Raw genomic sequence first — 13,684 nt, 5'->3', positions numbered from 1 at the left:
TTTATCATTTTTATGTTTATTATTTATTGAATCAGTAAAATACTTGATATATGTTTTTATTTGTATTTCTGCAGAGTTTCTGAAAGTTATTTATATTATTTCAAGCATTACTTCTTTGATTCAATTAAAATAAAAACTGTATTTTGTCCCAAAAAGCACCGTGTTTTTATTCCCCTTGTGATTGGTTTATTATGTTTTCTGTTTCCAATATTTAAACATGAATTTGAACACATTCGAGTCAAGTCCAATTTATTCATACTTGTTTATTATGTTTTCTGTTTCCAATATTTAAACATGAATTTGAACACATTCAAGTCAAGTCCAATTTATTCAATTATTGTTTATTATTTTTCATGTTTATAATTTTTTAATCATGTTATATTTTTTTATCCATCCATTTTTTTATATTTTTGTTATTTCTCGCGTTTCTAAAAGTTAGTTCTATTCCAAGTATTACATAATTTTGACATTTTCTATGCTTCTTTAAACACTATTAACTTTTTTATAATGCATATCTTATTTTTTTTATTTCTTATTACCATTTTAGAGCACTGTCGATTTTTTCTGTGTGAAAGTGAAAATGTAGTTGAATAGATTTTCATTTGTGTTTTGTTTTTACTTTCACATTGTCATCGAACTGCTGAACACAAGACAGTTTCCGGGTTAACGTAATAAGTCAGTGAGCGATTGGCTAAGGCAGCGACCAATTACGTGAGCGGTTGGCAAAGGCAGCGTCCAATTACGTGACCGGTTGGCTAAGGCAGCGTAATGGTAGCCAATCAGACCCAGTGCTCTGTAAACCATTGCGTTACTGTTATTGTGGAAATTAGTATTCGCCACTTTAAACGTTGTGAAAATTAAGTATTCCTATATCCTCACATTTAATTTACTAGACATCCGCGTGTACATGCCTTTTCAAATTGCCCATTTATTTTACCACTTAGTCATTGCCAATTTATACTTGGTGAACAACATCTGGCCGCAGAGAATGGCGTTTAGAACCGAGATCAGAACTGTAGTCATGGTGAAAAATATATTTTGACCATGACTGACAGCTCTCAATCGTAGAATCACATTTCACATGAGGTGTTTAGCTGTTAGTATTTTTATTTCTTGCGTGTGTAATTAATATCATATTGGTCAATACTATTAAAGTTGCATGGGGGCGGGGGTTGGGGGTTGTGATACGTTCAAAGAAATCTGAATTCACAAGGACTATGATCGTAGTATGTATATCATATCATGAACATCAGCTTAAAATGCTGTAACATGTTCATTCAATCGTATAGTCACATTTCACACGAATTTACAGGCATATATCTGACACTCTTTTTATTGCTCGCATACGCAAATGTTGCATATCTGTTTAGCCTGCACTGTAGTTGAAGTTTCCCACTACCCTCAAACATGTTGGGGCGCACGGTTCCCGCCAGAGCTTCCCAGACATCGAAAGAGGTAAGTCGCTCTTTATCAATGTCACCCCGATCCGAAATTAGATTTTCCCAAAACATTTATAAACACTTTGTAGTCTATTGTTGTACTGTACACCATTGTGTTACTGTGTAAATTAGTATTTGCTACTTTAAACTGGGTGAAAATTAAGTCACATCCTCACTTTTTAGCGTGTACAGACAGGCCTTTTCAAATGTTCCTAAAAAGCCTGTACACGCGAATTTTAGTAAGACGTCTTCAGGTTCGTTTCTTACAAGGTATAATAACAATTGTACCGATTTGGTTGAAGAAGAGCTGGAATTCTAGCACGATGGAAAAAAGAAGCAAAATAAACCTCGCGCACGACGGCAAGTGTAAAACTATTACATGAGTCCTATGACCTTAAACATGTATATTATTATATCTATTATAAGAGTCCTATGACCTCAAAAAATGTATCCATTAGTAAGCATCTCTCGAACAATATATTTCTTCATATGGTTTAGTTTTTAAGACAGACAGAGAATGTACATCTTGGTGCATTTTGTGTGTCTTGACTAATTATCATTTAGTAGTGCGTACTCTAAAACGAAATGAGCAAATAATCCGAGTCATATTGTATAAACTTATTTGTACAATTATAAATGGGCAATATTGTTTTATCCGTGTAACATTGTGATGCCGCCTTAACAAGGCTGGACACCTCTTTTGATCCGTACCGCATGAGGGAAAAAAATCCTGGGAACGAATGAGCGGCCAGAAAAAAAAAAGGTGGCGCTGTCAATCATGCGAGTTGCGCGGCTAGATAAAAGAGTCAACTCTCAGCACCGTTTCTGGCAGTAGTATGCAAATGTTTATTTCACTATAACAAATAGAAAATAATCAGTCTAATTAATTTCTCAAAATGAGGCTTTTAATGATGATTATTAATACTTTTACACTGATGTTTTTCAGTGAAATTGAATGCGATCAGATGTAAAATAAGCAATGTCTCCGTGCAAATTGTACATGAGAAAATGAAGGCAGTCATGTTAAATTGGTTTAAAATTGATGTTGGATTTATCAGTTTTGTACACAAATGTTATTTTGTGAGGAATTATAGTTTTAAATTGTAAGATTTACAGGTTGTGCAATGTGTTTTACAATCCGCTGTATTTTTTCTCGTAAAAGCGTTTTATTTTCTTAGAGTGCACATATAAATGTATAATCACACATTTTAGAGTGCTAATTTATTAGAATATTTGCTTACCGTGGGAACAAATGCACAGGCGCCAACATGATATGAGCTTCCTAAATTATGTAGGGAATGAAATTGTAGATCAAAGGAGTCAACTCTTAACAACTTCCAAAATACACAAAACTGGAAGTAATTCATTGGAAAATAATAAATAAATAAATAAATAAATAAACAGACAGACAGACAGACAGACAGACAGATAGATAGATAGATAGATAGATAGATAGATAGATAGATAGATAGATAGATAGATAGATAGATAGATAGATAGATAGATAGATAAAAACAACAAAAAACAATTCTACAATAGCCATTTGGGGAAGGGTATACACATTTACCATAGTCCTTCCAAAGGGGTAGGGCTGCTATTTTATGAAATCAATTTCTGTCATCATGTAGACTAATTAAACCATATATAAGTGCTGTAGTAATTATGTCTCTGTTGATCAGTTATTTTTTTTATTAATTTTTTTCAGAATGGAAAACCTATGGACCCTACACCAGTTGCCAGCGGCGCTCACGGCCAAAGTAGTGGCGTTAAAAACGATTACAAAATACTCTCAATGGCTCTTAAAAGAGGATGGGACAGTGGAGGCTGGGACCTCCCACTGCAACACAGTGGTCGCCCTCTGTGACGGCCACCGTGTGTGTAAATTCATTTTGTTTCCGAATTTAGCCTCCGACGTCTCTGTCGGAGGTACATTCCGTTTTATAAATTTTGGCCGGGGAAGAGAGGAAGGGGTCCTCCTCTCCCGGCACAACACCTCCATCTATGTGGCTGGGAGGATGGAGGTGACGGCCCATTTGGAGGAGAAGGGGACAGCTCTCTTGTACCCTTCAAGTATCACCAGAGAATTGAAGGACATTTACCACGAGGAGGGTGTCCTCTTTACAACAGATGGCATTGTCTCTGCTGTAAGATCAATCTCTCTCTTTTTGTTCCCTCTCCTTCATGAAGTATTGAGGTTTAATCTGTCTTTCTTTTTTTAGATCCGCCCCATCAGGATGGTGTTTGCACGTGGGATGCCGATCCCATTGGGCATTTTTTTTTTAAAAAAAGTAAACTGATTGTTCTCTCTCTCTCACACACTACGTATATGTGCGTGTGTATGTGTACATGTGTGTGTGTGTCTAAATATTGATATATATCACACTCTCATTTCACCTGAGTAAGGTCCCTTAGGGCATCATGTTGCCTTCGTAATTGTAGCCTAGATCTACATTTCAACAGCTAGTACTAATTTGACATCTTCATTATAGGATCACAGGGAAATAAAAGTGCTCAGGTGGCGAGAGAGCAACTTTTTTCAAGTAAAAGTTGGACAGCGGCTATCTATGACGCACATGAAGACAGCTTGTTCTGGTGGTGTGGAGCTCCACTCCACAGAAAATACTGTGATAAAGGTACCTAAAGCATGCAGTTTTTTTCCTGTGTATAGACAAACTGTTATTTACTTGACAAAAAATGCTATCAGTGGCTCATCATCATCAAGGCTGAAGTCAGATTCATGCTTTAGGAGTTTTCTCTAAATCTGGATCACCAATTTTATAAGATTTTGTCTCAGATACAGCCCTACAGACATATAATTTCACTTGCTTCCTTGACTGTATAAAATCATTGTGGTTGTGATTATGGTCATGAAATTAATCAAATTGTTTTAGGTTTTAAGTTTTTTTATCTGTCTGTCTGTCTGCCTGCCTGCCTGCCTGCCTGCCTGCCTGCCTGCCTGCCTGCCTATCTATCTATCTATCTATCTATCTATCTATCTATCTATCTATCTATCTATCTATCTATCTATCTATCTATCTATCTATCTATCTATCTATCTATCTATCTATCTATCTATCTATCTAAGCAACCTACCCACCTACCTACCTACCTACCTACCTACCTACCTACCTACCTACCTACCTACCTACCTACCTACCTACCTATCTATCTATCTATCTATCTATCTATCTATCTATCTATCTATCTATCTATCTATCTATCTATCTATCTATCTATCTATCTATCTATCTATCTATCTATCTATCTATCTATCTAAGCAACCTACCCACCTACCTACCCATCTACCTACCTACCTACCCATCTACCTACCTACCTACCTACCTACCTACCTACCTACCTACCTACCTACCTACCTACCTACCTACCTACCTACCTATCTATCTATCTATCTATCTATCTATCTATCTATCTATCTATCTATCTATCTATCTATCTATCTAAGCAACCTACCCACCTACCTACCCATCTACCTACCTACCTACCTACCTACCTACCTACCTACCTACCTACCTACCTACCTACCTACCTACCTACCTACCTACCTACCTACCTACCTACCTACCTACCTACCTACCTATCTATCTATCTATCTATCTATCTATCTATCTATCTATCTATCTATCTATCTATCTATCTATCTATCTATCTATCTATCTATCTATCTATCTAAGCAACCTACCCACCTACCTACCCATCTATCTATCTATCTATCTATCTATCTATCTATCTATCTATCTATCTATCTATCTATCTATCTATCTATCTATCTATCTATCTATCTATCTATCTATCTATCTATCTATCTATCTATCTATCTATCTATCTAAGCAACCTACCCACCTACCTACCTACCTACCTACCTACCTACCTACCTACCTACCTACCTACCTACCTACCTACCTACCTACCTACATACATTCCCAACCCCATCCATCCGTCCGTCCATCCATCCATCATGTTTTCTTGTGGTGTTTTAAACACATAATAAATTGTCATTAAATGTCTTTGCGCAGGAACTGGAAGACGAGGCGTTTCACGTGATGGCCTTTAAAATAAAAGGCGAACACGTGGAGCTTGTCGACGCCAACAATGCTACCAAAGATGTTCCTTTGAATAAGTGGAACCAAAGATTCCCCGATGGCCCTAATTTTCCCCCAGAGGGGTTTTTGTGGTAATTTTGTTTTTTTTTTTTTTGTTTTATTGTTTGTATTTCTTGTTACTTGTTTGTTGTTCTGTTTAAAATGTTCTATGATTAAAGTTATATGCACAAAATAGTCATTGTTTATTTTCTTTATTTTTATTAAATTGAATTAATTTAATCTAAATTATGATAATATATGTCACCACTTAGTTATATTTAGTTGTCTGTGTATAAATTGTGTGTTGTGTCATTATAATAAATGTATTAGTTGTATCAATGCAATAGATACTTTAATTCCCCCCCATATTTTTCCTACTGTTTTTTTTTAAATTATGATGAATTATTATTGACAATTCCTACACCAAAATTCAAGTTATTTAGACATATTTAGTTTTCCTTTCATACGTAGGTTGGCTTGATAACCACATAAGCTACAACAAAACCAGAAAAAAAGTAAGTAGGTCTTTACTAAACTTTGCTAAATGTGCAATATGTTGGGTGATAAGCAGTATCTTCCCTATCTGTTGATTCTGTCGCTCAGCACCTGGTGGATGTTGAAAATCCTTACCAGCAAAGTCATCCGTGTATTTAAGCGACCCAGTTTATTATATTTCTATTGCAAATAAGAGCCCTATCTTGATTTAGTCATTCAACACTGACATCTAGTGGCTGTATGAAATAATTACAAGCAACGTCTTCCGTGGATTTAGGTGACCCGTTTTATTAAATTACCGTATTTATTCTAATTATCACCCATTATTGTCCGATCTACAAGGGGCACTGAAATGGGCGATAATATGTATATTTTCCTTATGTAGTATCTCACTGGTGTTCTTAACACTAGAACAGCGGCTGTTCTGATCTACCTCGAACAGCGGGATGCGTCCATTGACGCGCCATCGATGCGACACGTTACCGTCGCACATCACGTGTTGCCCACGTCATATTATCGCGATCGTCTTGTTCGAGCGCATGCCTCGATACGGTAATTGTGTGAGGATATTGTATGTATAATTGTATCATAATTTACGGAGAAAAACAATTTAAAAGGGACACACAACGTGCTGTCAAATCAGTTATATTGAAACTTGCGCAATTACGTCGGCATGCGGTCACGGAGGAAAACGTAAGTTTTGGAAGGAATTTTTAGCAGCATGGGCGATAATTAGAGGTACCAATGTTTTTTATTTATCCCATCGCTAACACACACTGGGCGATTATTAGAATATGGGCGATAATTAGAATAATTACGGTATTGCAAATAGATTCACAATCTGTTGATTGTGTCGCTCAGCACTGACACCTCGTGGATGTTGGATATCATTACCGGCGACGTCATCCGCCGATTTAGGCGACCCAGTTTATTTATTTGTTTATAGCAAATACAGTCGCTAAAGTATTGTTTTAATGTATAGTTAATGGTATTAATGTATCGTATATGGTTCTCATGTATAGTATATAGTATTTTACCTATGTCTTATTTTAGGATATTTGCAACTTCTGCTGTCTTTAGTTTATTATCTCATTGGTTGAAGTGCAGTGGCACCGCAAAGTAGATTGCAGAAGTTAACTCAGCAGCATGGACGCGTTCCAGGCAGTTACTGCGACCGCAAGGGGGTAAGTATTACTTAAAAAAAAAAAAAGCACACAAGTTTCAATCTTGCCGAGAGGACGGTGAAGCAGAAAATAGATGTGTCAAAAAGTGTGAGGAAAATATGCACTGTCTGCCGACGCACATTTTCCATAGTCCATGTGGAACTGACTCACGTTAAGGAACATGCAACACGGTGGACGCGAACGAAAAAACGCAAGACTAAGCAAGGGGGAACCTGGACAGATCCATCAGGCAACTACAAAGATGGTATGTAAATACTTTTTTTAAAACCCTCTGATCAAGGTGAATATGAGAATGTATGTGAATGAGAATGGATGTCTGCACCGTATGGAAAAAGCTATAATACATTTTGGGTGTAATAAACGACCAGGTAAACAGATAGATAATACATAAAAACTATTCGTTTGCATACATTGATAAATAAAAGATCAACATTATGTGGCACTTGCCTCCCCAGAATTTTTGGTTTATAGGAAGGTTTTTTCTATTGAGAGGAAGAAACCTGTGCGTCCAAGTGGAATATGTATTTTTGCCAGTAGAGGACGCTGAAAATAAATATGTTGCACGGCGGATGAGCCGGCTTCATCATTTCTGTCTGTTACAATTGCACACACAGCCTTACATTTGTAACAAGTTTTAAGAGATGTACATATTTTTTCGTTGTACATGCAATGTAATTCTGTCAACTTTTAAAGAAACTCAATGTTATTTTACTTTTAATGTGGATAGAGGATTTATTTTTGGTGTTGTTTTCGATTTTGCTGCAGATTATCCAGACATCCCCAACGTTGAAGCAGCAGTATCCTTTCACTGGGCTTTGTGGACAGGAATGTCTTTTTCGACATGTTCCAAACTTAAACTGTTCATCTTATGTCTAATAACTGTGGCTCAGCACTGACACCTGGTGGATGTTATGTTGTCATGCAGATGTTATGTTATGCCGAATAAGGACAGATTCAGATTTGATTCTTACTAGTTATCTTGCTGACTGTTTCTAATTGTTGACTAATATTTCTTGCGCATCTACTGTTTTTACTCGCCTACTGGTTTTCTTGCTTACTGTTTTTTCTAAAATGTACATATTCACCTGCAGTTTCCATTTTTTTAACCTATTTGTATTGTTCCAACTTCAACAGGTTCAGCTCAATCCCACTTCATGAATTTCAATTTTGAAATTCACCACAAATTCTCCAAAATTTCGTTTTACACTTCTACATTTCTCAAATAATTCAACTCATTTCAACATCATTCGGCATCATTCCCCAAGAAGTGATTCAACCAAATTCTCCAAAATTCCGTATTACACTTCTATTTTCCACATTTCTCAAGAAATTCAACTCATTTCAACATCATTCGGTATCATTCCCCAAGAAGTGATTCAAAGTATTCGCCTTCACACGCAATTTCTCCAGAAATTGCATTTTCTAGTTATTATTATTATTCTTCTTCTATTTTATTCTCCACACTTTTTTGTCCCGCTTCTTCTTCCACATAGTTCATCCGATTCACTCCGTTCCACTTTTCACGCGTTCCAAATATTCACGAGATGAGCGCTTCCATTTTTCTCGTTCCGAAAATTTTCCGATTTCGCAAAATTCGCGAACTTACGACAAATTTTTCCCCATTCATTCTTAATGGCAGATTCGACATTTCACATTTACATCATTCCACTTTTTTCTACATTGTTCAACCGATTCAACTCATTCCAACTTTCAACTGTTCATCTTTTGCCTACCTATTCCACAACTTCCCACTTACCAAAAATTCCAAATTTGAAATTCAACCAAATTCTCCAAAATTTCGTTTTTCCACTCTAAGTTTTACGTTTTTCAACCGATTCAACCCATTCCAACTTTCAACTGTTCATCTTTTTCTAACTATTCCACAACTTCCAACTTATGAAAAATTCCAAATTTTCAAATTTGGAATTCAACCAAATTCTCAAAAATTTTGTTTTTCTACTCTAATTTCTACATTTTTCAACCGATTCAACTCATTCCAACTTTCAACTGTTCATGTTTTGCCTACCTATTCCACAACTTCCCGTTTACCAAAAATTCCAAATTTGAAATTCAACCAAATCTTTCTAAATTTCGTTTTTCTACTCTAATTTCTACATTGTTCAACCGATTCAACTCATTCCAACTTTCAACTGTTCATCTTTTGCCTATCTATTCCACAACTTCCCACTTACCAAAAATTCCATATTTGAAATTCAACCAAATTCTCAAACATTTTGTTTTTCTACTCTAATTTCTACATTGTTTAACCGATTCAACCCATTCCAACTTTCAACTCTTCATCTTTTGCCTACCTATTCCACAACTTCCGACTTACCAAAAATTCCAAATTTGAAATTCAACCAAAATTTCGTTTTTCTACTCTAATTTCTACATTGTTCAACCGATTCAACCCATTCCAACTTTCAACTCTTCATCTTTTGCCTACCTATTCCACAACTTCCGACTTACCAAAAATTCCAAATTTGTAATTCAACCAAAATCTCCAAAATTTCGTTTTTCTACTCTAATTTCTACATTGTTCAACCGATTCAACCCGTTCCAACTTTCAACTCTTCATCTTTTGCCTACCTATTCCACAACTTCCCACTTACCAAAAATTCAAAATTTGAAATTCAACCAAATTCTCAAACATTTTGTTTTTCTTCTCTAATCTTTACATTGTGAAACCGATTCAATCCATTCCAACTTTCAACTTTTCATCTTTTGCTTACCTATTTCACAACTTCCCACTTACAAAAAATTCCAAATTTGGAATTCAACCAAATTCTCAAAAATTTTGTTTTTCTACTCTAATTTCGACATTTTTTAACCGATTTAACTCATTCCAACTTTCAACTGTTCATGTTTTGCCTACCTATTCCACAACTTCCCGTTTACCAAAAATTCCAAATTTGAAATTCAACCAAATTCTCAAAAATTTCGTTTTTCTAATCTAATTTCTACATTGTTCAACCGATTCAACCCATTCCAACTTTCAACTCTTCATCTTTTGCCTACCTATTCGACAACTTCCCACTTACCAAAAATTCCATATTTGAAATTCAACCAAATTCTCAAACATTTTGTTTTTCTACTCTAATTTCTATTGTTCAACCGATTCAACCCATTCCAACTTTCAACTCTTCATCTTTTGCCTACCTATTCCACAACTTCCGACTTACCAAAAATTCCAAATTTGAAATTCAACCAAAATCTCCAAAATTTCGTTTTTCTACTGTAATTTCTACATTGTTCAACCGATTCAACCCATTCCAACTTTCAACTCTTCATCTTTTGCCTACCTATTCCACAACTTCCCACTTACCAAAAATTAAAAATTAAAAATTTGAAATTCAACCAAATTCTCAAACATTTTGTTTTTCTACTCTAATCTTTACATTGTGCAACCGATTCAATCCATTCCAACTTTCAACTTTTCATCTTTTGCTTACCTATTTCACAACTTCCCACTTACCAAAAATTCCAAATTTGAAATTCAACCAAATTCGGAAAAATTTCGTTTTTCGACTCTAATTTGTACATTTTTCAACCGATTCAACCCATTCCAACTTTCAACTCTTCATCTTTTTCCTACCTATTCCCCAAATTTCCACTTGCCATAAATTCCACATTTTAAGATTTTAAACTCAACCAAATTCTCCAAAATTCTGAAATTCCACCAAATTCTCCAAAATTCCGTTTTTCACCTCTATTTTCTACATTTCTCAAGTAATTCAACTCGTTTCAGCATAATTCGCCAGCATTCCCCAAGAAGTGATTCAAAGTCTTCGCCTTCACACGCAATTTCTCCAGAAATTGCATTTTCTAGTTATTATTATTATTATTATTATTCTTCTATTTTATTCCCGCCACTTTTTTGTCCCGTTTCTTCTTCCACATAATTCATCCGATTCACTCCGTTCCACTTTTGACGTATTCCAAATATTCACGAGATGAGCGCTTCCATTTTTCTCGTTCCGAAAATTTTCCGATTTCGCAAAATTCGCGAATTTACGACAAATTTTTCCCCATTCATTCTCAATGGCAGATTCGACATTTCACATTTACGTCATTCCCCTTTTACATTCACCTCATTCAGCACATTCAAACCACATTCGGAATGATTCTCGACATTCCCAAAATTCCCAAATTCAAAAATTTCACGTTTTCTCGTTAAAAATTCCGACAAAATTTCACGAAATTTCGTTTTTCACCTCTAATTTCTACATTTTTCGACCGATTCAACCCGTTCCAACTTCCAACTGTTCATCTTTTGCCTACCTATTCCACAACTTCCCACTTACAAAAAAATTCCAAATTTTCAAATTTGAAATTCAACCAAATTCTTCGTAATTTCGTTTTTCTACTCTAACTTCTACATTTTTCAACCGATTCAACCCATTCCAACTTTCAACTGTTCATCTTTTGCCTGCCTATTCCACAACTTCTCACCTACCAAAAATTCCAAAATTTCAAATTTGAAATTCAACCAAATTCTCCAAAATTTTGTTTTTCTACTCTAACTTCTACGTTTTTCAACCGATTCAACCCATTCCAACTTTCAACTGTTCATCTTTTGCCTACCTATTCCACACCTTCCCACTTACCAAAATTTCCAAATTTTCAATTTTGAAATTCAACCAAATTCTACAAAATTTGGTTTTTCTACTCTAATTTCTACATTTTTCAACCGATTCAACCCATTCCAACTTTATTCACTTTGGTCACCTCATCCTTACCATATTCACCCCCTTCACCCCCACTTCCACTATGCTTACAAAATTCAACCCTTGACCCCCACTTCCAGTGTGGCGGCCATCTTGGATTGACCCTGAAGTGCTCCCAATGAACCTAGAATGAACCGGAAGTGGCCCAAATCAAACCGGAAGTGACCTTAGGTAAACAGGAAGTGACCTCAGGTAAACCGGAAGTGACCCCAAATCAAACCGGAAGTGACCTTTTTTAAACCGGAAGTGACCTTTTTAAACCGGAAGTGACCCCAAATTAACCGGAAGTGACCTCAGCTGGACCGGAAGTGCCTCTAATCAGACCGGAAGTGACCCAAATAGACCGGAAGTGACCCAAATCAACCCGGAAGTGAACTTATTTCAACATTAACTGCCCTAAATAGCTACATTAGTCGCTAACCTTTGCATTTTTTGTCCGATTGAACCCATTTCAACATTTTAACTCCAAAAGTGAACCTCCTGAAGCTATTTATTTTCGTTTTGTTCCAAATTTCAAAATATTTTGGCGCAATTGCTTCTTCTTTTAATTCCCATTCATTCTCTATGGAGATTCAACATTTGCTCTCACGTCTACATTTTTTAACCGATTCAACCCGTTCCAACATTCAACTGTTCATCTTTTGCCTACCTATTCCACAACCTCCCACTTACCACAAATTCCAAACTTCAAATTTGAAATTCAACCAAATTCTCCAAAATTTAGTATTACACTTCTATTTTCCACATTTCTCAAGAAATTCAACTCATTTCAACATCATTCGCCATCATTCCCCAAGAAGTGATTCAAAGTCTTCGCCTTCACACGCAATTTCTCCAGAAATTGCATTTTCTAGTTATTATTATTCTTCTATTTTATTCCCGCCACTTTTTTGTCCCGCTTCTTCTTCCACATAGTTCATCCGATTCACTCCGTTCCACTTTTGACGTATTCCAAATATTCACGAGATGAGCGCTTCCATTTTTCTCGTTCCGAAAATTTTCCGATTTCGCAAAATTCGCGAATTTACGACAAATTTTTCCCCATTCATTCTCAATGGCAGATTCGACATTTCACATTTACGTCATTCCCCTTTTAAATTCACCTCATTCAGCACATTCAAACCACATTCGGAATGATTCTCGACATTCCCAAAATTCCCAAATTGTAAAATTTCACGTTTTCACGTTAAAAATTTCGACAAAATTTCACAAAATTCCGTTTTTCACCTCTAATTTCTACAATTTTTGACCGATTCAACCCATTCCAACTTTCAACTGTTCATCTTTTTCCTACCTATTCCACACCTTCCCACTTACCAAAATTTCCAAATTTTCAATTTTGAAATTCACACCAAATTCTACAAAATTCCGTTTTTCCACTCTAATTTCTACATTTTTCAACCGATTCAACCCATTCCAACTCAATTCACTTTGGTCACTTCATCCTTACCATATTCACCCCCACTTCCACTATGCTTTCACAATTCAACCCTTGACCCCCACTTCCAGTGTGGCGGCCATCTTGGATTGACCCTGAAGTGCTCCCAATGAACCTAGAATGAACCGGAAGTGCCCCAAATCAATCCGGAAGTGACCTTAGGTAAACAGGAAGTGACCTCAGGTAAACCGGAAGTGACCTTTTTAAACCGGAAGTGACCTTTTTAAACCGGAAGTGACCCCAAATAAACAGGAAGTGACCTCAGCTAGACCGGAAGTGCCTTTATTCAAACCGGAAGTGA

General features: G+C 36.0%; 1 protein-coding gene and 2 long non-coding RNA genes across 15 annotated transcripts in view; 2 read left to right on the top strand and 1 right to left on the bottom strand.

Moving 5' to 3' along the window:
• Positions 1–13,684, bottom strand: part of LOC125988692 (tumor protein D54) — a 177,151-nt gene that overhangs the window by 56,420 nt on the left and 107,047 nt on the right. The window lies entirely within an intron of this gene.
• On the top strand, positions 1,311–6,010 carry LOC125988689 (uncharacterized). Of its 3 annotated transcripts, none has more exons than XR_011088225.1 (4): positions 1,313–1,455; positions 3,145–3,583; positions 3,659–4,072; positions 5,474–6,010. It is a non-coding gene; the product is annotated as an uncharacterized lncRNA (long non-coding RNA). The 3 variants fall into 3 exon arrangements; XR_011088226.1 differs by having other exon boundaries at positions 1,316–3,583; positions 3,659–3,727; positions 3,929–4,072; XR_011088220.1 differs by having other exon boundaries at positions 1,311–3,583.
• Positions 6,440–12,335, top strand: LOC125988709 (uncharacterized). Of its 2 annotated transcripts, XR_011088227.1 has the most exons (4): positions 6,440–7,218; positions 7,349–7,462; positions 7,984–8,015; positions 12,026–12,335. It is a non-coding gene; the product is annotated as an uncharacterized lncRNA (long non-coding RNA). The 2 variants fall into 2 exon arrangements; XR_007488460.2 differs by having other exon boundaries at positions 6,440–7,462.

This window comes from Syngnathus scovelli, chromosome 2 (assembly GCF_024217435.2).
Source record: "Syngnathus scovelli strain Florida chromosome 2, RoL_Ssco_1.2, whole genome shotgun sequence".
In the NCBI taxonomy this organism is placed as follows: domain Eukaryota; kingdom Metazoa; phylum Chordata; class Actinopteri; order Syngnathiformes; family Syngnathidae; genus Syngnathus; species Syngnathus scovelli.
This window is presented reverse-complemented; position numbering and strand designations above follow the sequence as displayed.